General features: G+C 50.3%; 2 protein-coding genes across 3 annotated transcripts in view; one reads left to right on the top strand and one right to left on the bottom strand.

Annotated features, from left to right (window-relative positions):
- Positions 1-1,818: 1,818 nt before the first annotated feature.
- The window catches only part of TRIM50 (tripartite motif containing 50), a 49,794-nt gene continuing 28,466 nt past the window's right edge, over positions 1,819-23,146 (top strand). Inside the window, exon 1 of the mRNA XM_032754768.2 lies at positions 1,819-1,995. The gene's annotated coding sequence lies outside the window, so the exon portion shown is untranslated. The remainder of the gene's footprint in view (positions 1,996-23,146) is intronic.
- Positions 9,405-23,146, bottom strand: part of FKBP6 (FKBP prolyl isomerase family member 6 (inactive)) — a 30,758-nt gene continuing 17,016 nt past the window's right edge. For both annotated transcript variants that reach the window (XM_032757130.2, XM_032757139.1), the window contains exon 9: positions 9,405-9,850. The gene's annotated coding sequence lies outside the window, so the exon portion shown is untranslated. The remainder of the gene's footprint in view (positions 9,851-23,146) is intronic.

Consider the following 23,146-nt stretch of genomic DNA (forward strand, 5'->3'; position numbering starts at 1 on the left):
CCAACAGGTTGCTTTCAGAGGCCCTGGGGCTCTCCCGACACCCCCACTGTGTGTCTGGCAATGTGCAGGTGCACCTGAGGATGTCATCGAATCTGAGGGTCACAAACAGCATGAAAAGAGGGAGCCCCATTGCCCCAGGTGGCGAAAAGCCACAGAGCATGACTTTGTTCATTCCATGTGCCCCCTGGCACTTCCCTGGGTTGGTGACTGTCCTCAGAACTGCAGCCTGCGGGCCTGCCTGGGGTCCCGTGGCAGGAGTGTGACCCAGCACACTCCAAGGGCCACCACCTACCTGGATGGTGATCAGGGAAGGCTGCCCAGAGGAGGAGGTGGAGCTTCAGCTGTTTTTTTCTCTCCAGGTTTATATGTGTGTGTGTGTGTGTGTGTGGGTGTGTGTGTGGATGTGTGGGTGTGTGTGGGTGTGTGTGTGGATGTGTGGGGGTGTGTGTGTGTGTGTATGTTTGAGTCAGAGTTTCACTCTTGTTGCCCAGGCTGGAGTGCAATGGTGCAATCTCGGCTCACTGCAACCTCCGCCTCCAGGGTTCAAGCGATTCTCCTGTCTCAGCCTCCAGACTAGCTGGGATTACAGGCCCATGCCACCATGCCAGCTAATTTTTGTATTTTTAGTAGAGATGGGGTTTCATCATATTGGTCAGGCTTGTCTTGAACTCCTGACCTCAGGTGATCTGCCTGCCTCGGCCTCCCAGAGTGCTGGGATTACAGGTGTGAGCCACCGTGCCGGGCCTATGCATGCATTTTTAACTACCTTCTATGCATGGTTTTTGTATAAGGAAATGAAAATATTTCTTTGAAAACATGAGAAAGGAATATTTTAATACCAAGCAAAGAGGAGAGTTCCTGTAGTTTTGTTTGGATTGGGAAAGAGTTCACTCCTGTGCTGAGGGGCCACTTTTCCATGGCTGCTGGGGCAATGGTGCCTGGACTCCTGTGCTGAGGGGCCCCTTTTCCATGGCTGCTGGGGCAATGGTGCCTGGACTCCTGGGTCCTGCGCTCTGAGGCTTGTGAGCCATGGGGCCTCTGCTGTTTTGGAAAGAGGCGGAGATGTAGTCCAGGAGGATTGAGCCGCTGGCGGGAAGGCACGGGGTGGGGGTGGCTGCTGTGGACATTCAGGACCCGCAGTGGTCCAGTGCGGCTGGAAGGTAGAGACCAGCTGTTGTGGGGGGTAGCGGGGTGGGCTTCTGTGCTAAATAGAGAGTTTGAACTTGGTCTCAAAGGCTACTGAGGCGACTGAAGGACTTCCAGCTGGGGCGAGGCAGGCTGGCAGGTGGAGAGGGGAGGCCGTGGGGACAGTTTGGCAGTAATCAATCTAGGTGAGAAGTGTTAGCATCCCATCCGGGCAGGGCAGAGAGATGAGAGGAGGAGTGGGTACCTAAAGCCACAAAGCCCAAGGCCTCAGAGACCAGTCGGATGGGGCTGTGGGGAGGAGGGGCAGCAGGACAGTGTCTGGCTCAGGGGCTGGGCAGCAGGTGGAGATAAACGGCCTTTTTTTTTTTTGAGCCAGGGTCTCGGTCTGTCGCCCAGGCTGGAGTGCAGTGGCACGATCATAGCTCACTGCGGCCTCAACCACCCTGGCTCAAGTGATCCTCCTGTCTCAGCCTCCCGAGTACCCAGACCACAGGCACATGCCACGACCCCTGGCTAATTAAAAAAATTTTTTATAGACAGGGTCTTCCTATATTGCCCAGGCTTGTCTCAAACTCCTGGGCTCAAGTGATCCTCCCGCCTTGGCCACCCAAAGCTCTGGGATTACAGGCGTGAACCACCATGGCTGGCTGATAAGTGACTTTACCTTGTGTGGAGGGTACTGAGGTCCACACTGTGTGTGAGGCGGTCTCTCGACCTGTGTAGGAGGCGTTTCGAAAAAAACCAACCAACCGAAGCTTGGCGAGCCTGTTCAGGAACAGACCACGGCTCCAGCCACCTCTGAGACTTCTCCATCTCATCGCCTACCTCAATGTGAGAGCCCACATGAAGGTGAGCGTCAGCGACTTCACACTCCACTGGCACTCCTCGAGCACCCACAGCACGCCCAGCACAGAGTGACAGAAACTCCCTTGGGACAGGCCTCATAGGTGCCACTGCAGTGACGCTGGGGCTGTCACCTGGCAGGAGTAAGTTCGGGGCTCTTTCTGGGATGCCATATGGCCCCTTTTCCAGAATCTACCTTTTCCACTGTACTTGTTTTCCAGAGACTGGCCTCCTGGTGCTGCTCCTGTCTTTGGGATTTCTCCAAAAGCAGCTACCAAACCTCCAGCACCCCCAAGCTCTTTCCCTTTTTGGGAGGCAACTGTCTGGGTCTGAATGGTTCTCTTACCTAGAGGGGCCATTCTGCCTTGACCTGAGCAGTGGGGTAAGCTCAGCAGGAGGGAGCGGGAAGAGGGGCAGGACAGGGGACAATGGAGATTTGACTCAAGCCCCCCTACACCAATGTCCCTCTGCAGTACATTTATATTTTTATTAATTCCATTTTTTTCCCCCCAAGATGAGTTTTGCTCTGTCACCCAGGCTGGAGTGCAGTGGTGCGATCTTGGCTCATCGCAACCTCCACCTCCTGGGTTCAAGCAATTCCCCTGCCTCAGCCTCCTGAGTAGCTGGGATTACAGGCACCCGCCACCACACCCAGCTAATTTTTGTATTTCTAGTAGAGACGGGGGTTTCACCATGTTGGCCAGGCTGGTCTCGAACTCCTGACCTCGTGATCTGCCCACCTCAGCCTCCCAAAGTGCTGGGATTACAGGTGTGAGCCAATGTGCTTGGCCTTCATTTTTATTTTTAACAATATTTTCTGGCCGGGCACGGTGGCTCGCACTTGTAATCTCAGCACTTTGGGAGCCCAAGGTGGACGGATCATTTGAGGTCACGAGTTTGATACCAGCCTGGCCAACATGGTGAAATGCCATCTCTACCAAAAAATACACACACAAATTAGCTGGGTGTGGTGGCACATGCCTGTAGTTCCAGCTATGCGGGAGGCTGAGGTGGGAGAATCGCTTGAACCCAGGAGGTGGAGGTTGCAGTGAGCTGACATCGCACCACTGCACTCCAGCCTGGGCCACAGAGTGAGACCTTGTTTCAAAACAAAACAAAAAACAAAAAAAATTTTGTTACTTAAAAAAATATGTAGAGATGAGGTCTCACTCTGTGGCCCAGGCTGGTCTCAAACTCGCGGGCTCAAGCAATCCTCCCGCCTTGGCCTCCCAAAGTGCTGGGATTACAGGCGTGAGCCACTGTGCCCAGCCCCAGCTGCACTGTTAGTTTGAATGGTTGGGAATTAAAGAATATCACATATATAAGATGAAACAATTTTTGGTTTATTACAATATTGATATTATATATATTATATATTGTTATTTATTTGCTGACATTTGACATTTCTGTCTCTTTCTAGAGTGTTTGCTTCCTGGACACACACACACACACACACACACGCGCGTGCGCACACACACACACACACACACACTGGCTTAGCGGTCGCTGTGGGTGAAGTCCCTCTGCTGAGCATTACTGCGCTCTTATCACAACTGCGTTGGTCAGAACAGTCAGAGTGCTTAAGGGAAGCTTCTTCACCTGCCAGGAGAGAGCAGGTGCCGGGAAAGCAGCTCCGCCTCTTCCCCTGCACCAGCCCAGTTCCTGAGCCCGTAAAAGAAGGGGCCTCTAGCACTGATTTTCCCCAGAGGCTCAGGGCCCCCTAGGGCTCCCTTCTGCAGACAAGAGGGGCTGGCTGCCATCATTTCCGGGCTCCTGCCGCTGTGCCTGGAGGACTGCCCGTGACCGTGCCCTGCCGCCTTTCCTACTCTTGGAGGGCAAGGGTGGTCTCTGTGTCAGCCCCCAATTCCCTTTCCTGGGGACTGTGTCTAGCATTTGGGTGGCAGAAAGAGGCCAAGTGCCCTTCTCAGCAGCGCCCTGGCACCCGGGCTCAGGCCATGGGCAGGGGGCCGAGGTGGGTGATGAAGTTCCCCTGGGGCCACCAGGCTTGCCCAGAAAGCAAGGAGTGGGTTATGTCGCCACCTATTGCCGGATCTGCTCAGCAAAGGTCAGTCTGGCCTGAACCCAAATCCTCTCTTCAAAAGAAGGACCCAGGTTCGGGGAGGAGAGGACTCGAGGACCCAGTGGGAAAAGCCCGCACTCCAGGCTGCAACCGGGGTCTCCCTCAGCGCTGCCTCTGTCCCCCGGGGCAAGTCCTTCCTGCCCAGGATCTCATGACCTTCCCTCTGAAATGACCCTGGAGATTCCACCGCGGGGAGAGGTGGGGCGCCACAAGGCAGGCCCCCAGGGCAGACCCAGCCCACTGTGCCCCGGGTGAGGGCAGAAAGGCAGTCCCCGATGCCGGGATCTAGGGGGCTCTGGGAAGCCTCTGGAGCCCTCTGAGCCAGCCTCCTCCGTCCTTGCAAAGTGCAGACACTTCAGTGGTCTCCAGTGTTGCTGGGGGAATGAAGGGAAGCCCTGGCAGAGGTGCTGTCACTCATGCACCACACTGTCCCACAGGACACTGGGAGGCTGGCTGGCTTCAGGACACCCACAGCGACACGTTTTGCAAGAACACTCTCAAATACAAAGATGTACACGAAGCATGTGGGCACGGCTGCCCGTGGGAGAGTGTACAGGACTAGAATAATGAGGGTGTCGCGGACGGGTGCGGCGCTGTGCATGACTGAGGGGCGTCGTCAACTCCATGCTCTGCATCTGAGCTTAAAAAGGGGGCACTCAACCCCGAAATCCACCTCGGGAAAGGTTGACTGAGAACTGTGATGTGCTGGACAAGGTCAATGCCACCTGGCTGCCACTTCAGTGCCACGTGCTGCCTGCCCGCCTGCGTGGGGGCCTCTTTGGCAGCTGGTCTATGGACCTCCAGCGTGGAATTTGGTTTCATGTGCTTCAGGGACCACGCATCTCCTTGGCAGACACAGGGCCCACCACCATCCCACTGACCTCCTGCGCGATGGGTTAGGGGCACCCAGCTTGCCTGCCTTCTTGGTGCTCCCTGCATGTGCCTCCAGCACAAGGCCCGGGCGAGCTGCGGCAGAAGGACCCCACCGCATTCCTGCGCTCCCCAGCTCCAACCCCACAGTCCACGAGGTAGGCAAGTCACATTTCCTCTCATTTCTAAAGTGCACTAACAATACATGGATGCATCTCAAATTGTATAGAAGCACCCAGGAGAAAACACGGGACCTCCTTCCCCTCCCTGTTCTGTGCTCGCCATAATGACAGTGCGTTTGAGCCTGTGTCCTCCGGTTCTGTGTACACACACGAGTCTCCATGTTGTTTTTTTTTTTTTGAGACAGGGTCTTGCTCTGTCACCCAGGCTGGAGTGCAGTGGTGCAGTCACAGCTCACACAGCCTCCAACTCTTGGGCTCAAGTGATCCACCCACCTCAACCCCCGAAGTAGTGGGACCACAGGCAGGCACCACCATGCCTGGCTAATTTTCTAAAATATTTTCTGTAGAGACAGGGTGTCTTTATGTTGCCCAGGCTGGTCTCAAACTCCTGGCCTCAAGGGATCCTCCTGCATCAGCCCCCCTTTTTTTTTTTTTTTTTTTTTTTTTGAGACAGAGTCTCTCTCTGTTGCCCAGGCTGGAGTGCAGTGGTGCAATCTCAGCTCACTGCAGCCTCCACTTCCCAGGTTCAAGTGATTCTCCTGCCTCAGCCTCCCGAGTAGCTGGGATTACAGGTGCCAGCCACCATGCCTGGCTAACTTTTTGTATTTTTGGTAGAGATGGGTTTTCGCCATGTTGGCCAGGCTGGTCTCGAACTCCTGACCCGGTGATCTGCCCACCTCAGCCTCCCAAAGTGCTGGATTACAGTCTCTTATTATCTTTTAAATGCAACATACTAACTTTATTTAACAAAAGTAACAGAGTAACAGGTAAAGTCCCAGGTAAAGCACTTATCATGAGAGAAGAACTGACTGGAAGAAATGTTTGGAACAACATGCGGCTTCATCTCGCTGGGCACTGGGGCTGTCAAAAGCTCAGTGCAGTGCAGGGCTAGGGGGTCTGTACCTTCCTCAAGTGCTCACCAAATACCTCCCTTACATATACGTGTGTTAAATTGAAAAAGATGTAATGGGAGCCAGGCGCGGTGGCTCACACCTGTAATCCTGGCACTTTGGGAGGCCGAGGTGGGTGGATCACCTGAGGTCAGGAGTTTGAGACCAACCTGGCCAATGTGGCAAAACCCTGTCTCTATTAAAAATACAAAAACTAGCTGGGTGTTGTGGCACACACCTGTACGGGATGCTGAGGTGGGAGAATCGCTTGAACCTGGGAGTTGGAGGTTGTAGTGAGCTGAGATCACACCACTGCACTCCAACCTCTCAGCCTGGGCAACAGAGCGAGACTGTGTCTCAAAAAAAAAAAAAAAAAGCCATAGAGTCCTCCCCAGGCAGCTGTGTTGGGGTCTCTTTCACCAGTCCCTCTGAAGGCCTCACAGCGGCCTCCAATTTTATGACCTCATCAGCAACAATGCAATGAACGAACATCCTTTTAGTCCACAAGTGTGCATGTCTTTGAAGGCAGAGTCCTACAAGCAGAAGTGCTGCATGCAGTGTTTTCTTCCATTTTTAATATTCTTAAGTCAGAAGAGTGACTTCCTGAAACACCCATCTCTTCACTGCACTTCTGTGCTGAAGTCCTTGCAAAAACCCTCTTCCAAGGAAAAGCCTAGAAAGGAGGCTGGACAGGGGGCGGGCAGTGATCAGTCAGCTCCCACCACTGCAGGCTGCAGGGGGCATGCCTGTGCTGTGGGGCAGGAGGCTGGGCTGGGAACAGGCAGCCACGCCACAAGAAATGAGGCAGAGGAGGTCCAGGAAGGTAACCACAGCGCCATTTAGAGATGACGGGGCTGACCCTTAGAAAGACCATTCCAGGGGCTGGGTGTGGTGACTCATGCTGATAATCCCAGCACATTTTGGGAGGCCAAGGTGGGAGGATTGCTTGAGTACAGGAGTTCGAGACCAGTCTGGACAACATGGTGAAACCCCATCTCTTCTAAAAATACTAAAAAACATTAGTTGGGCACAGTGGTGTGCACCTGTAGTTCCAGCTACTCAGGAGGCTGAGGCAGGAGAATCACCTGAACCTGGGAGGTGGAGGTTGCAGTGAGCCGAGATTGCAGCACTGCACTCCAGCCTGGGCAACAGAGTGAGACTCCATCAAAAACAAACAAACTCTTTTTTTTTTGGTCCTTATTTACAATTGTGATGTTTTTTATGTTTTTTTTTTTCTTTCCTTTTTTTTAAGTTCTAGGGTACATGTGCACAATGTGCAGGTTTGTTACATATGTATACATGTGCCATGTTGGTGTGCTGCACCCATTAACTCATCATTTACATTAGGTATATCTCCTAATGCTTTCCCTCCCCCCTCCCCCTACCCCACGACAGGCCCCGGTGGGTGATGTTCCCCTTCCTGTGTCCAAGTGTTCTCATTGTTCAATTCCCACCTATGAGTGAGAACATGCAGTGTTTGGTTTTTTGTTCTTGTGATAGTTTGCTGAGAATGATGGTTTCCAGCTTCATCCATGTCCCTACAAAGGACATGAACTCATCCTTTTTTATGGCTACATAGTATTCCATGGTGTATATGTGCCACATTTTCTTCATCCTGTCTATCATTGATAGACATTTGGGTTGGTTCCAAGTTTTTGCTATTGTGAATAGTGCCGTAATAAACATATGTGTGCATGTGCCTTTATAGCAGCATGATTTATATTCCTTTGGGTATATACCCAGTAATGGGATGGCTGGGTCAAATGGTATTTATAATTTTAGATCCTTGAGGAATCGCCACACTGTCTTCCACAATGGTTGAACTAGTTTACAGTCCCACCAACAGTGTAAAAGTGTTCCTATTTCTCCACATCCTCTCCAGCACCTGTTGTTTCCTGACTTTTTAGTGATCACCATTCTAACTGGTATGAGATGGTATCTCATTGTGGTTTTGATTTTTATTTCTCTGATGGCCAGTGATGACGAGCATTTTTTCATGTGTCTGTTGGCTGCATAAATGTCTTCTTTTGAGAAGTGTCTGTTCATATCCTTCACCCACTTTTTGACGGGGTTGACAAACTTTTAAAAAGACTGTTCTGGCTGTATGGGCGTGTTAGAGAAGGCTGAAAAGAGACAGCTGGGCAGGTGACAGTGCTGGTGGCTGATGCAGGGCTCAGCAGCAGGCTGGGCAGAGTATGGTGTGGGGTCTGGGCCTTCCTGAATCGGGAGGGACTAAGGGACGTCTCATGCCAGATGAAGCCAGACCATGGTCATGACGCCTGGAGGTGTAGATGCGGGAAACATCTCCAAATTCCTCATGACCTCTGAGAAAGCCACTCTTCTGGAGCCACCACTCCAGCAACGTGGGTTGAAGGGAGCACCGCACCCCCAGGACTTGGTTTCTGCTCTCTAAGCTGATTCTGTCAGAAGGTGAGGCCCTGGAAGGTGGGGGCACAGGCCAGGGGCCTCCTAGGCCAGGCAGCACACCCAGCCCTGGAGAACGACCCATGGCCTGGATGGGTCCCTTTCCCAGCCCTTCGCTGCTGGGTTACATCTGAAATGCTCTGAAGTGTTTTTGCGGTGGTAGGAGGCAGGCAGTGAAGAGAGTGCAACCAATGGGCAGCCTTCCCAAAAGAGGAGCCAGGAAATCCCAGAGCTGGAAGCTTGGAAATTCAAGGAAGACAGTATCTTGGGGAAGAGGAAGTTTCAGAGTAGTAAAGTCAGGTCCGATCGGGACAAAGAAATGCCTGCTGGATCCGATGGCCCGGGCAAGTCAGCAGAGAGATGGGACGGCAGCGGGGCAAGGAGTCACTAGCTGAGAGTGGAGAAGCCAGTGTAGATGGCACCCTTGAGGAAGGAGGGCCCGGGAGGGTGACCAAGGTCAGGGAGGATAATGAGAGGGGACATGGGGCTGGGAAAGGCTTCGGGGCAGTGTGGGCACTGTGGGGGAGACCTGGAGGCACAGCTGTGGGTACTCGTGGAGGCTGAGAGGTGGGGCAGAACAGGGGAAGGGAGCCTCCTGCCTCAGCCCCACGAGGGAGTGTGGGACCCTGGGAAAGGCTCAGAGAAGCCTGTGTGGGGCAGGGAGCCCGGGATGTCGGGGTATGGGAGGGTGAGGTGGTCTCAGGGCTGTGTGTGGCAGGGGGCCCGGGGTGTTGGGGTACAGGAGGGTGAAGTGGCTTCAATTTTCCGTTAAGCTGCTGGCATCAGCTCCCCACACTGGGAGCGGGCTTAGGGAACCCCAAGCCTGGTGTGCAGCGTTTCATTATCAGGCGAATCAGAACCGCTGGCTCCAGAGCTTGAGCCCCAGCCCGACTGGCAAATGGCCTCCCTCTGCTCGCCTGGGGACTCTGGAAGCTTAGCTGAGTCCACACAATTCACTTATACTGGATCTTGCAAGGACAAGGAAGTGTTTTATTTATTTACAACAAAAACATTTGTAACATAATTCTCTCTTCAAAACAGAGAACGCTACAAAATACACAAAGCAATCTCTAATGGTGTTGACTCAGGGACATTCGCAGCCGGAAGCAGGGCTGGGACTGGGAGGGAAGCCAAGGACTAATTCCGTCTAAAAAAACAAGAAACTGCCTTAAAAAAAGTAGCAGTGTTCTACTTGTCAGTAGCTGTGCTTTCCCCTCCCTTCTGTTAGGAACACGGAAAACAGAAAACAGCACCTGTGAAAACACGTTTCAGCCGCGTCCGTCAGAGATGCGGCCGCGGGACATTCCAGCCCCTGCTCCTGGAAGGTGGCTGCCACGGCTGCGCTGGGGAGCTCTCTTCCACTCCTCCAACGATGGAGAACCACAGCTGTTTCCCCTCGTTGGTAGGTGAAGAACCTGGGAATCAAACAGCCATTAAAAACATCTCAGGACTCAGCAGCTGCCACACGAAGTCACAGTCACGTGTGCTGAGGGCTAGCAGCTGAGGTCAGGGAAGGGCATGGCCAGTGACCAGACAGGAGCCAAGAGACAGATGCCATCACCGTGTGGCCCTACTAGATGGGCTCTGGGAAACTTTTTTTTTTTATTTTTGAGACAGAGCCTTACTCTGTCACCCAGCCGGAGTGCAGTAGCACAGGCTCTGCTCACTGCAACCTCTGCCTCCCGGGTTCAAGCGATTCTCCTGCCTCAGCCTCCTGAGTAGCTGGGATTACAGGCATGCACCACCATGCCTGACTGCTTTTTTTTTTTGCATTTTTAGTAGAGACAGGATTTTGCCATGTTGGCCAGGCTGGTCTCGAACTCCTGACCTCAAGTGATCTGCCTGCCTCGGCCTCTCAAAGTGCTGGGATTACAGGTGTGAGCTACCCTTTCCCTTCTCTTTCCTCCCTACCCCAATATAACCAAAGGAGCCAGCACCTGAGAGAGGCAAGAGGAGGTGGGGTGTCAGGAACAGACCCCTTTCCAGTCAGACTTCCAGAACCATAGGCAACGGGACAGAAGTAACTAACGACTGAGGTGGTGGCCAGGTGCATTGGCTCACACCTGTAATCCCAGCAGTTTGGGAGGCCGAGGCGGGCGGATCGCTTGACATCAGTAGTTCGAGACCAGCCTGGCCAACATGATTAAACCCCATCTCTACTAAAAATACAAAAATTAGCCAGGCGTGGTGGTGGGTGCCTGTAATCCCAGCTACTTGGGAGACTAAGGCAGGGAGAATTGCTTATACCCGGGAGGCAGAGGTTGCAGTGAGCCGAGATCGCGCCACTGCACTCCTGCCTGAGTGACAGAGTGAGACTCCGTCTCAAAAACAAACAAACAAAAAAAACCAAACCAAACAAAAAAAACCCAAACAAACATTTCTGTAATATGATAAGAAAAAAATACGGCTCAGCCAAAGCCAGCATGGTGTTTAATGGTGGAGCGAGCAGCAGCTCCATTACAGTCATGAGGCACGCCCATTGCTACTAGCTGTTCTGGAAGCAGGCACCCCACCATCAGGCTCTGAATAAGACATGAGAGGAGGGCCAGGCACAGTGGCTCACACCTGTAATCCCAGCACTTTGGGAGGCCAAGCTGGGGGGATCACCTGAGGTCAGGAGTTCAAAACCAACCTGGCCAACATGGTGAAACCTCATTTCTACTAAAAATACAAAAATTAGCTGGGCATGGTGGCAGGCACCTGTAATCCCAGCTACTCGGGAGGCTGAGGCAGGAGAATTTCTTGAACCCAGGAGGCAGAGGTTGCAGTGAGCCGAGATCGTGCCATTGCACTCCAGCCTGGGTGACAAGAGTGAAACTCTGTCTTGCGAGGGGAAACAAAAAAGATACAAGAGGAGAAGACAAAATGACCATTACCTGCATATGGTATCACATGCCTGGTGCATGCAGTGAAGCTGCTGATAGAACTCACAGAACTAATGACAGAGTTATCAAAAATAACTAAAAAACATCAGAAAGGTGTTTGGTTACAGAGAAACAATTAGGCAATTTACAGGAAGGCCACCGCAGTCTGGAAACATGTGAACAGAGACCTGGTCAGGGAACTGCTAATGCTAGTAATGAGATCCTATTTGAGATACACCAACCTGGCAAATATTAAAAAGTCTAGCAATCCAAATGATGGCAAAGTGATGGAATGGAACCTCTCAGACACTACCAAGGGCAAACTGGTACAGCCACTGGAGAGGTCAGTTTAGCACGACCTAGTTCAGGCAAAGACACACCCATCACAACCAGTGATAGGACTTTGACTGTCACAGAAAAGTCAGGCGTGAGGATAACTCCATGACCGTTCTGTCTGTCTATCTAATCTCTATCTACCTACCTGCCTACTAATCACTGTTAAAACTATTTCCATATCCTGACAGGATGGAATGCTATCCAGCCACTTCATAAAAATGAGGTAGTTCTCTTTGTGTTAACTTAGAAAACACTCAAAATGTAATAAAAATATATTCTAGTACAAAATGTATAATTCTTTTTGTGGACAAGTTACATATACATTCACATTTTTTTTTTTTTTTTTTTTTTTTTTTTTTTTTTTTTTTTTTTTTTGAGACACAGTCTCGCTCTGTTGCCCAGGCTGGAGTACAGTGGTGCGATCTCCGCTTACTGGAAGCTCCGCCTCCTGGGTTCAAGCCACTTCCTTGCCTCAGCCTCCCGAGAAGCTGGGACCACAGGCGCCTGCCACCACGCTCGGCTAATGTTTTGTATTTTTAGTAGAGATGGAGTTTCACTGTGTTAGCCAGGATGGTCTCGATCTCCTGACCTCGTGATCTGCCTGCCTCAGCCTCCCAAAGTACTGGGATTACAGGTGTGAGCCACCGCGCCCGGCTGGCATGTGGCATTTTTGTAATTCAAAATTAAGTACTACCAAAAAATCGGAAGGTGGGTACAGGAACAGCAGAAAGATGTTCATTGTCAAGCCTGGGTAATGATACATGGGTAGTGATCATGTTATCATTTTTTTTTTTAATCTTTGGAGACGTTTTAAAATGTCCATAATGACAAGTTTAATAATAATCAAGTGAAAAAAGAAAGTTTCAGTCTAGGGTGTGTCCCATGAAATGACTTTAGGAATAAACCCTAAAGTCAATATTCTCCATGCATGAATGCAGATGGGTGGAGATAAACTTCAAGCTCCCTTCAGACGAAGGGATCCCACAAGGTTCAGGTAGTTGAATTTTCAAATCGGAGCCAATAAAAAGTAACACTTTAGCATAAACGAGAATGCGCCAACACAGGAAAGCTCAGCTCACATTTCATTTTGAAAACCCAATACATGTAGCACACAGAGGTGCAAAGTCAGAATAAAGCTGTATCCGTGGCTCAAGGAGAAATAAGCCCAGAGATCAACAAAGACAACAGCAGTCAGGCTGAGGCAGGGAACACAGACAAAAGTCCACAGCCGACTCCAGCTGAATCCATTCCTACAAACCAGGCTGCTTCCAGGCGGGCGGGCCCCAGGCCTCGGGAAAAGGCACAGGAACCGTGAACTAGAAACCCAAGCAGCAATGCCAGTGGTGTCCACCATAATCGCACAACATAATGAGCAGTAATCAAAGAAGGGTGTGAAATGTAACAGAGAAGACAGAGGAGTGATGTAATCATGGAGCCACGGGCTGGAGGCTGCAGAGCCCAGGATGTTTCTGTCGGAAATCTGAGGACAAAGAGCTGAGGATCAAGGCTCAGCAGGTGCTGTTCCCACGGTGGCAGTGGGTGTTGTGTGCCAGCCCTGCCTCGCAGCCCCGGCCTCAAGCACTTTCCTGTACCCTGTGACGGGGAACTAGAGTAAACTCAGCCATGAACATCATCCGGTGAGAAGACCCTGGAACCCTGCATGGTCACCCAGCCCTTCAAAAACACTGATCAAAGTTATGGCTGCCTCTTCAAAATCCCAGCAGATGAACCAAGGCTGTGCATAGTAAACATGGAGATTGAAAAACCTTCCTGAAACCATTCAACTGGTTCCCCTTCCCAAAATGCATTACTCAGCCAATCTTAAGAACCTAATCTGGATATCTCCAAAAATATCAACTGAGGGGAAAATTTTTTTGAGGAGTCCTCACCCCTTGGGTCTCTGCTGTGACACTCTGGCCAGCCTGCAAGGCAGCAGTCCTCCGGTCTGCTGAGTCCTCCACCTGCCCCTTCCACTCCTGCCAGGCGGCTGCTCAGAGCCGACCCTCGCTACGGGGCCTCCCTGACCTGCTTCTCCCCACCCATACTGTGGCCCTGGCCCTCTGGCGGCCACTCCATGCTGACTGCTGCACTTCCCACAGCCGCCCTCGTGCTCCTCCAGGCCAGCTCTCTGCTCCTCCCTTGGCCACATCTCTCTGCAGGGAGTGCGATTACTTCCCCACTGTCACAGCTGGCCACCTAGTCCCATGAGAATGTGCATGGAGCTGAGTGGTCTGTAGCCCACCCTTTCCAGGCTGACATGGAATGAGAGCGCCTGCAGGTACCTTCCAGTTTTGGGAGTGGGCCAGGCCTCACAGCGTGGCTCTGCTGCACTTCCTCCAACAACTGCAGCTCACCACCACCAGCTGCCACTGTGCTGTGATACATGGTCAAAGAAGGGTCAAAGTGCCACCAAAACTGCCACGCTTGTTTAAAAACAAGGTTTAGGGAGGCCAAGGCAGGAGGATCACTTTAGGCCAGGAGTCTGAGACCAGCCTGGCCTACATGGTAAAACCTCGTCTCTACTAAAAATAACAAAAATAAGCCGGGCGTGGTGGCGCACGCCTGTAATCCCAGCTACTGGGGAGGCTGAGACAGGAGAATTGCTTGAACCTGGGAAGCAGAGGTTGCAGTGAGCTGAGGTCGTGCCACTGCGCTCCAGCCTGGGCAATAGAGCGAGACTTTGTCTCAAATAAAAGAAGAAAAAAGAAATACTGTGATAATTACCAAAATGTAAATCAGAGAAATAAATTCAGCACATGCTGTTGGAAAAATGGCACCAATGGACTTGCTTGATGCAGGGTTGTAGCAAACCTAGCATTTGTTAACAATGTAAACAGTACAGCAACCCTCAAATGCAGTAAACAAACAGCAGAAAGATGAGGTGAGCTATGTCCATCAGGCCCCAGCCACCAGAAGGGAGCATGAGAAAGGAGATGTTCTGAAAGAAGGCTGTCAGGATGGTCTCATCTGGGATGGAAAGGATTAAGCCGAGAATGCTGAGGATGCAGAGTGCTGAGTTATCTCTGCATTGGCAGGATATGTAGTCCCTCGCAGATGCTGATCTGTAAGAGGGTATGAGAGACGGGAAAATGCCCCCCAAGATGTCCTTGTTCCAATTCCTGGAACCCACGAATACATTACCATACATGGCAGAAGGGATTCTGTGGTTAAATGAAGGATCTTGAGCTGGGCGATTATCTTGGTCAGCCCAGTGTAATCAGATCCTCCTAAGAGGGAGGCAGGAGGGTCAGAAAGAGAGAAGGAGACAAAATGACAGAAGCAGAGGGGAGAGAGGGGCTGAGAGAATGAGAGATTCACAGAGAGGGTGAGAGAGGGAGAGACAGGGAGGGACAGAGAGAGAAATATTAGAAGATATCATGCTGCTGTCTTCGAAGACAGAGGAAGGGGCCACTAGCCAAGAAATGCAGGCAGCCTCTCTAGGCCATTTCTTGGAGAAGCAAAAGGAAGTTAGTGCAGATTTGCTCACATTCATGGCCATGATATTCAGCTCACCAAAAAAATGAAGCTGTATGACCTCAGGATGCCAAACATCCTGGGGATGCCCCTCTGTCTGCCTCTTGCTGCCTTTTCTGTTTGGACTGATGCTGACAATGACTGCTGTGGGTGCACTCACAGTGATGGCAGACCACATCCTTCTCACCTTGTGAATGTCTGAGCGACCTCTGAGCTAGAGAGAACTTTTGCTCATAGCTCTTCACTTCTTTTATCTATTAGATTTGAAAACCCTTCTCTGGATTCTTGAACCTCTGAGGCTCACCCCAGTTCATCTCAGCTTCACCCTGGGTTGGTGGCTGCTCGGGAGCATAGGGGAGCATCAAAAGTATGACAGTCAATAACAGCTACAACCAAAGATCTTGAGAACAGGATCAGCACCCGCAGAACGGGGGTCAGCCAGCAAAGCTGGCAGGGACTCATACTCTCCCTAGAAGGTACAATGCACTGGCTTGATGTCAATTCCTTACTGCTTAGGCTCACTTCTTTCACTCACTGCCTGCACACTTAATTATCCAGGTTGGTGTTTGGGATTATGTATGCTTGGAGGCAGAGCTTATGCATCTAATTAACCCAAGAAATTAAAAACAGACTAAGCCGATATCTGACGGTCTTCATGAAGCATAAACAACTCCACAGTGATCTTAAAAATGTGACTGCTCCATGGCTGGGCACGGTGGCTCATGCCTATAATCCCAGCACTCTGGGAGGCCGACGCAGGAGGATCACTTGAGGCCAGATCGAGATCAGCCTAGGAAACATGAGACCCTATCTTACAAAATAAAAAAAATCAGCAGGGCATGCTGGCACACACTTGTAGTCCCAGCTACTCGAGAAGCTGAGGCAGGAGGACTGCCTGAGCCCAGGAGGCTGCAGTGAGCTATAATCGCACCACTGCACTCTAGCCTGAGTAACATAGGAGACCTTGTTTCTCTCTTAAAATAAAAAAAGTGATTTAGCTTCACCCTGTAGACAATGCAACCGAGGCCCAGATAGGTGAAATGACTTGGCTAATGTCATAGCAAGAGATGAAACTGAGGATCCAAATGTTCTGTCTTTCAACCCCATCATGAATCATAAAGGGCACTTCCATGATTGTGGATGATCAGCAAAAAGGAACCCAGTTATCTCCAGGAATTGAACTTAGTAGCTGTCATTCATACCTCAGCCGCAAAGAACACAGAATCCACAAGAGTAAATCTTAGCAGGAAGCAGGGTTGGGCCTATTACGGCTGCCAAGAGAGGATGTGGAGAGGGAATGAAGGGCCAAAGCAACCCTTCCAGAGGAAATGCCTTCCCAGGAAGGGGTATGATGAAAAGGCAGCCACCAAAGTCGAGGTATTTATAGCCACACAACAAAGGGATGACTTCAGGGACACCTCCAGAGCTGGGAGAAAAGGCATTTCACAGATACACAGAAGATCAAGAGCCCAGTTCACACAGTTTGCCTGGAACATGGCATGGCCTTCATCTGACAATAAGAGAATGCCTTCCTGGCCCAGTTGCCCAGCAGAAGATGCAACACCATTTAGAGGAGGGGAAAAAAAAAAAAAAAAAGTAGAGGCATAGGGAAGGAAAGTCAGAAAAATTAATTACAAAAATCGCCAGGTGTGGTGGCTCACTCCTGTAATCGCAGCACTTTGGGAGGCTGAAGCGGATGAATCACCTGAGGTTAGGAGCTCGCGACCAGCCTGGCCAACATGGTGAAACCCCATCTCTACCAAAACTACAAAATTTAGCTGGGAGTGGTGGCGCATGTCTGTGGCGAAGGTTGCAGTGAGCTGAGATCACACCACTGTACTCCAGCCTGGGTGACAGAGTGAGACTCCGTTTAAAAAAAAAAGAAAAAGGACAAAAGAAAAATTAATTACAAAAATATATTTAAACAAGTCTTTATTCAGGACTCAGAAGCGTCTCACTGGATGCACGAAGTAACTTTGAGAGACTCAATACTAGATATTTCTTAATCTCTTTGGGAAGAAGGGGATCAAACAGATTCCCTGCCTAGATCCAGTCACATACCGAGAGAGATGATGATCTGCTCCTGGGGTTTCCTGGCAACTGAGCAGGACAGCCGGGTCACAGGAAGGCTATTTTGGAACCAGGGAACCCCTGGCCCCAGAGGCCTCCCGTGGCCTCGGCGTTGGCACTGGGCTGAGGGCCCACTGCTCCAGGGCTCACTTCGGGCCAGCTCTGAGCCAGAACCAAACCCCAGAATCTCAACCGACCAGAGTGTACTCTCCACAACCTCGCCTTTACTTCCACTGGGGCCTCCTGACTTCCCAGAAAACATTGTTTTTAGTCTGTTAAGATCCTCTTTCCCCAAGGCTGGCCAAGTAGCAGGGCTCAATCCTCTACAGCCCAAAGGCTTCAGCTTCCCTTCAATGGAAAAAGCAAAGGAGGGGGGGAATTTCCTCAACATCTGAGAGAAGGATAAAAGTGCATGGCCGCTCTGGGGTCACGCGCCACCTGAATACAGCAGCTGAATATGTTTAAGGCTTCAGGCATCATCTGGGGCTTAACATTTTAAATCCAATGAAAACGCTCAGTTGTTTATACACACAGAGGCCTTCTCAGAGAAAGGGTCCTGATTCTCTAAGCTTTACTCCTTCCCCAGTCTGAGGCAGAAATGATCATTTCTTCCTTACAAGAATGTCGGGAAAGTTAAGTGGGTTTACAGACATGATAAAGCACTACAGACAGGGGATGACACTTCCACTCTGGGCCCACACGACGATGGACTGGACTCTTTATTCATGGCTACATGAGATTCTAGTAATATGCCAGTACCTCTTAAGCTACACATCGTTTTGCTGTTAAGGGGTCTGTGGCCGGAGAGCAGGGGGTGGACTGTGACATAGTCAGAAATATATATTTGGTCTCTATCCATTTCCTGGCACACAGTTCCTAAAACCCCCAGAATCTCTGAATGAGTGTTTCTTTGTATGCTAATGACATGACTGGTGGCTGGGGATTCTTGGACAGCCTCAGAATGGGGGCTAGTTGCCAGGGAACCAACCATGGGACTAGGGAAGGGCTGAAGCAACCTTCAATTGGCAATCACCAATGGCCAACCATTCAATCAATTGTGCCCAAAAGAACAGGGTTTGGAGAGCTTCTGGGTTGCTGAACACGTGTGGGTGCTGGCACATCCCTTCCCTCACACCATGCCCTGTGTGCCACCCCATCTGGCTCTTCATCAGTATCTTTTTTTTTTTTTTTTTTTTTTTTGAGACGGAGTCTTGCTCTGTTGCCAGGCTGGAGTGCAGTGGTGTGATCTGACCTCACTGCAAGTTCTGCCTCCCGGGTTCAACAGATTCTCCTGCCTCAACCTCCCAAGTAGCTGGGACTACAGATGTGCACCACCACACCTGGATTTTTTTTTTTTTTTTGTATTTTAGTAGAGATGAGGTTTCACCATGTTGGCCAGGATGGTCTCGATCTTCTGACCTCGTGATCCACCCGCCTTGGCCTCCCAAAGTGCTGGGATTACAGGCGTGAGCCACCGCGCCTGGCCTTTTTATTTTTTGAGATGGAGTTTCGTTCTTGTTGCCCAGGCTGGAGTGCAGTGGTGTGCAGCTCACCACAACCTCCACCTCCTGGGTTCAAGCGATTCTCCTGCCTCAGTCTCCCGAGTAGCTGGGATTACGAGCATGTGCCACCACGCCTGGCTAATTTTGTATTTTAGTAGAGACGGGGTTTCTCCACGTTGGTCAGGCTGGTTTTGAACTCCCAACCTCAGGTGATCTACCTGCCTCGGCCTCCCAAAGTGCTGGGATTACAGGCGTGAGCCACCCTACCTGGCCACCTTTTTTTTTTTTTTTTTTTTTTTTTTTGAGACAGAGTCTCACTCCGTCACCCAGACGATCTAGGTTCACTGCAGCCTTGACTTTTCAGGCTCCAGCAATCCTCCTGCCTTAGCCTCCCAAGTAGCTGGGACCACGGGCGCACACCACCACATCCAGGTAATTTTTGTATTTTCGGTAGAGAAGGAGTTTCACCATGTTGCCCAGGCTGGTCTTTAACTCCTGACCTCAAGTGATCTGCCCACCTTGGCCTCCCGAAATGCTGGGATTACAGGCCTGAGCCACCACATCTGGCCCATTTGTATCCTTTTAAAAACCTCTGTAATAAACTAGTGACTATAAGTAGGTGTTTCTGAGTTCTGAGCACCATTCCAGATGACTCAACCCAAAGGAACAGGTATGGGAACCTCTGATGTATAACCAGTTAGTAAAAAGCACAGGGACAACCTGGAATTGTGACTGGAGTCTGAAATGGGGTCAGTCTTGTGGAACTGAGCCCTTAACCTGTGGAGTATGCACTAAGTGCAGGTCAAGTGTCAGAGCTGTAATGTAGGACACTGAGCTGCTCTCAGTGTAATGAAGCTGAAATGGATGACACTGAGCTGCTTTCAGAATTGGTTGGTGTGGAGAAAATCCCTACATGTCTGGTGTCAGAAGTGAAACGTTCTGGAAGTCCTGAGTGTTGTGAATGAGAGTATAGAAGGAAATAGGCTTCCCTGCTATACAGGGAGGATGTGGGCGGAGTCCTAGAAGGAAACCTTGGCTTTACCTTGGTAATTATTAAAGCTGGAGGTTGAGCACATGGGGGAATCTTAATATTATTCTCTTTAGTTATGTAACAGATTTTTCAGAGAAGGGGGGGAAAAGTGTGGCATTATGAAAAAGACAAATCTGAGAAGAGCTCTTAGATTCAAATATTTGCTTGATGAAATGAAGATGGAAGAGTTGGAAAATTAAGAACATTTCATAAGGGAGAAAAAAATTTTAAGGAGACAGAATAGAAGATCCCTGAAGGAGGTCCAACTTCCAACCAATAGGTATCCCATAACAAGATGACAGGGAATAAAGAGGAAGACGTGATTAAAGAAATAGTACAGAGGAATCTCTAGGCTCTTAAAAGCTTAAGCCTCTAGAAGTAAGGGACCTATCTAAAGGACTTGAGCAACAGGGAGTACCTGGACATGCTACTGTGTAATTTTAGATGAATCAAGAATAAACAGATATGGCTGGGTGCTGTGCTCACGCTCATAATCTCAGCACTCTGGAAGGCCAAGGAGGGAGGATCACTTGAGCCCAGGAGTTCCAGACCAGCCTGGGCAACATGATGAGACCCTGTTGCAACAAAAAATAAAAAAATTAGCTGGACATGGTGGCACATGCCTGTGGTCCCAGCTGCTCAGGAGGCTGGGGAGGGAGAATCGCTAGAGCCTGGGAAGTTGAGGCTGCAGTGAGCTATGATCGTGCCACTGCACCCCAGCCTGGGTGACAGAGCGAGACTCTGTCTCAAAAATAAATAAAAACAAAGTGGAGCACAAGAAATACTGTCTTTAGCTGTACGAAGCCAAGAACATCAGTATTGAATTATTTTTGTTGTAATAATCTAACAGAATATCTACAAGTAGTAATGTAAGAGAAGAAAGAGTTATATTATAGCAGGAAGTCAACAGATAAATACCCAAAACATGAATCAAGAAATGGCAACAGAAACATAGTATTGAGCCCTGTGGAAGACTCTCCAGAAGAAACTGAAATTCAATTCGGGTTCCCTGTGTATATGCAGCGTTTGGCTCTGGCTCTATCACTTAGGAGCTCTGCAACCTTGGCAATTACATAGCTTCTTCATGTCTAATTCATCAACTGTAAAATGGGGATCATATCTACATTATGCAGATCTTACATTAAAAATATTAACACATGTAAAACATGTAGTAGAATACCTGGCATTTAAAATATGATTAATACAAATTTTGACCAAAATTAATAAAAATACACTAAGAAAAAAGTAATGAATGCTAGGCAATACTAGCAAAACAACCTAGAAGAAAAATGTTATGATAAACCAAGAGCAAAAGAATAAAAGCCACGCGTAGGTAAGCTGACCGTGTGGATGGTCACCTCGCCCTGCACCCCTGGTCCTGCCAGGTAACCCAAGACTCCCTCAAGTTCCGGCCGCCTCTCATGAAGCTTTCCCAGTCACTCCTGGTACATGGGGACCAGCCCTGGACTCCTGGTTCTGGCCCCTGCCCACCCACCTCTGTTAGCAGATGGCTGATATGTCACTAAAGCTGCCTCCTCCACAATCAGTAACTTCAGTTAGGGCATCTTCAGCCCCTCAGGCACTATGGTCATGCTCCCTCAGGTAAGGTCTGGTTTGTCAGGAGAATTCTTCACAGAGAGTACCCTCCTGTCGGTTCCAGATGGCAGGCTGCATACTCCTGCCACCTTTCCGCTCTTGCCAGTAGGTTCACCTCCAGGCTGCCATCACCTCTCACTCAGACACCTGCCACCTGATGGACCTGCCACTTCAAATGTGTCCCCACGCTGCTCCTTTAGCCCCAGAGCAGCCCAGCTCTGGCCAGGTCTTCTCCTCCTCTATAATGCCCTACAGAATGCCACCCACATTCCAAGGAGGCCCCAAATGAAAGGACAATATCAGGACCTCTCACAACTCCCTCCTGGGGCCCCTTGGGCCCATCCCCCAGGCCTGGCTCAGCAAAGCCTCTCTCTGATCAGGGGTGCTCCCCCACAGCCCACTCTTGAACACTGTGATTTAATGGACTTGTCTTGTTGTCCCTGTTTAGACCCCCAATCCCTGCAGGTCAGGGCTGCAGAAGTGGTACTGGAACTCTTTCTATATGCCACACAGCATCTAGAGTGCCCACCAACAGTCGGCTCCCCACAGGGATGGTGGGAGACAGTGATGAAGGCGGGCCACATGGGGCAGGACAGGCATGGCTTTCCCCCGTTCGGAACACTGTTTCCTCTGGCAGCCATTCCTTGCATTTGGTATGTTTGGGAACAGCAGGCAACAAAATCTGTCTGCTCTTGAACCAGGCCTCTCCTGCTACTTCCTTTCCTCGGGTGGTGTTTTTTGATGCTAAGTATAGGATGTCATATTTCATCTCTGCTGCGTGCCTTGGGGATGGGAGCTGCTACCTCTGCCTTGAAGGTATGCAATTGCCTGATGGTAAAAAGGACCAGGAAGGTGATCTAATTTCTCCCTTCACCCACCTCTCAGGCCCCCAGCTCTGCTCAGATAGACCCTAACAGGGACTGCACCAGCTCCCGAGATGCCCCACAGCCCTGTGGAACACAGTGGAGTGGCCCGGGACAGATGTTTCCCCCAAAGCAGTCAAAAGTGGCCCCTTCCACTGTGTACTCCATGGTGGGAGAACTCATGGTAGGACATTTGACTGGTAAATCTCCTATCAGGTCAGATTCTGTCTTCCTATTGTGTCGGCTTACTGGTCCTGACCTTTGGAAACCACAGAAAAAATTTCACCTGTTGTATGTTAACCATTTAAATGGCTGAAAATAGCTATAGAGCTCCCTTTACAGCTCCTTTCCAGACACAGTAAAATGATCACAAGGGCCTCAGATACCAGCATGTCAGGATAGGAAGGACAAAACACAAACTCCCATTCATGGGGTTCTACATACCCCCAACCAGGCCAGAGTCCTGCCCAGGATCTTTCAAACTGAGAGTTATGTTTGGGGCAGGAACAGGAGAGAGGTTTGGGGTACAGAACTCTCACTTCATTAGGGATGAGGCTGCAGAAAGGGATGTATGGGCACTCCCTACGGAGGGAGAAAACAAAGCTGAGGGGAGACTGAGTCCCTAAGGCCCTCAGAGCTGCCTGGTCGCTGTCTGCCCAAGGACTGCCAAACTCCTCCTCAACTCTGTGAGCCACTCCCAGGACCCCTTCTGCAAATCTTTTTTTTTTTTTTTTTTCTGGCTGATGCTAAAGATGGGTTTCTGTCCCTGGCAATACCAAGGGTCTGACAGCCAATCCCAGAGCCAGCCTGGAGGATGTTTTATTAGAGGCTGGTCTATTGCTTTGGCTATTTCATACTTAGTCCAACCAACATTTCCTGAGCACCAATCGTGCACCTGGCATGGCTCCAGAAGCTAGAAAATGCAAAGATGGAAAAGGCATACTGTCTACTATAGTCAGAGGCTTAGAGCACATAA

The sequence above is a fragment of the Hylobates moloch genome, unplaced genomic scaffold, assembly GCF_009828535.3.
Source record: "Hylobates moloch isolate HMO894 unplaced genomic scaffold, HMol_V3 SCAFFOLD_1, whole genome shotgun sequence".
In the NCBI taxonomy this organism is placed as follows: Eukaryota; Metazoa; Chordata; class Mammalia; order Primates; family Hylobatidae; genus Hylobates; species Hylobates moloch.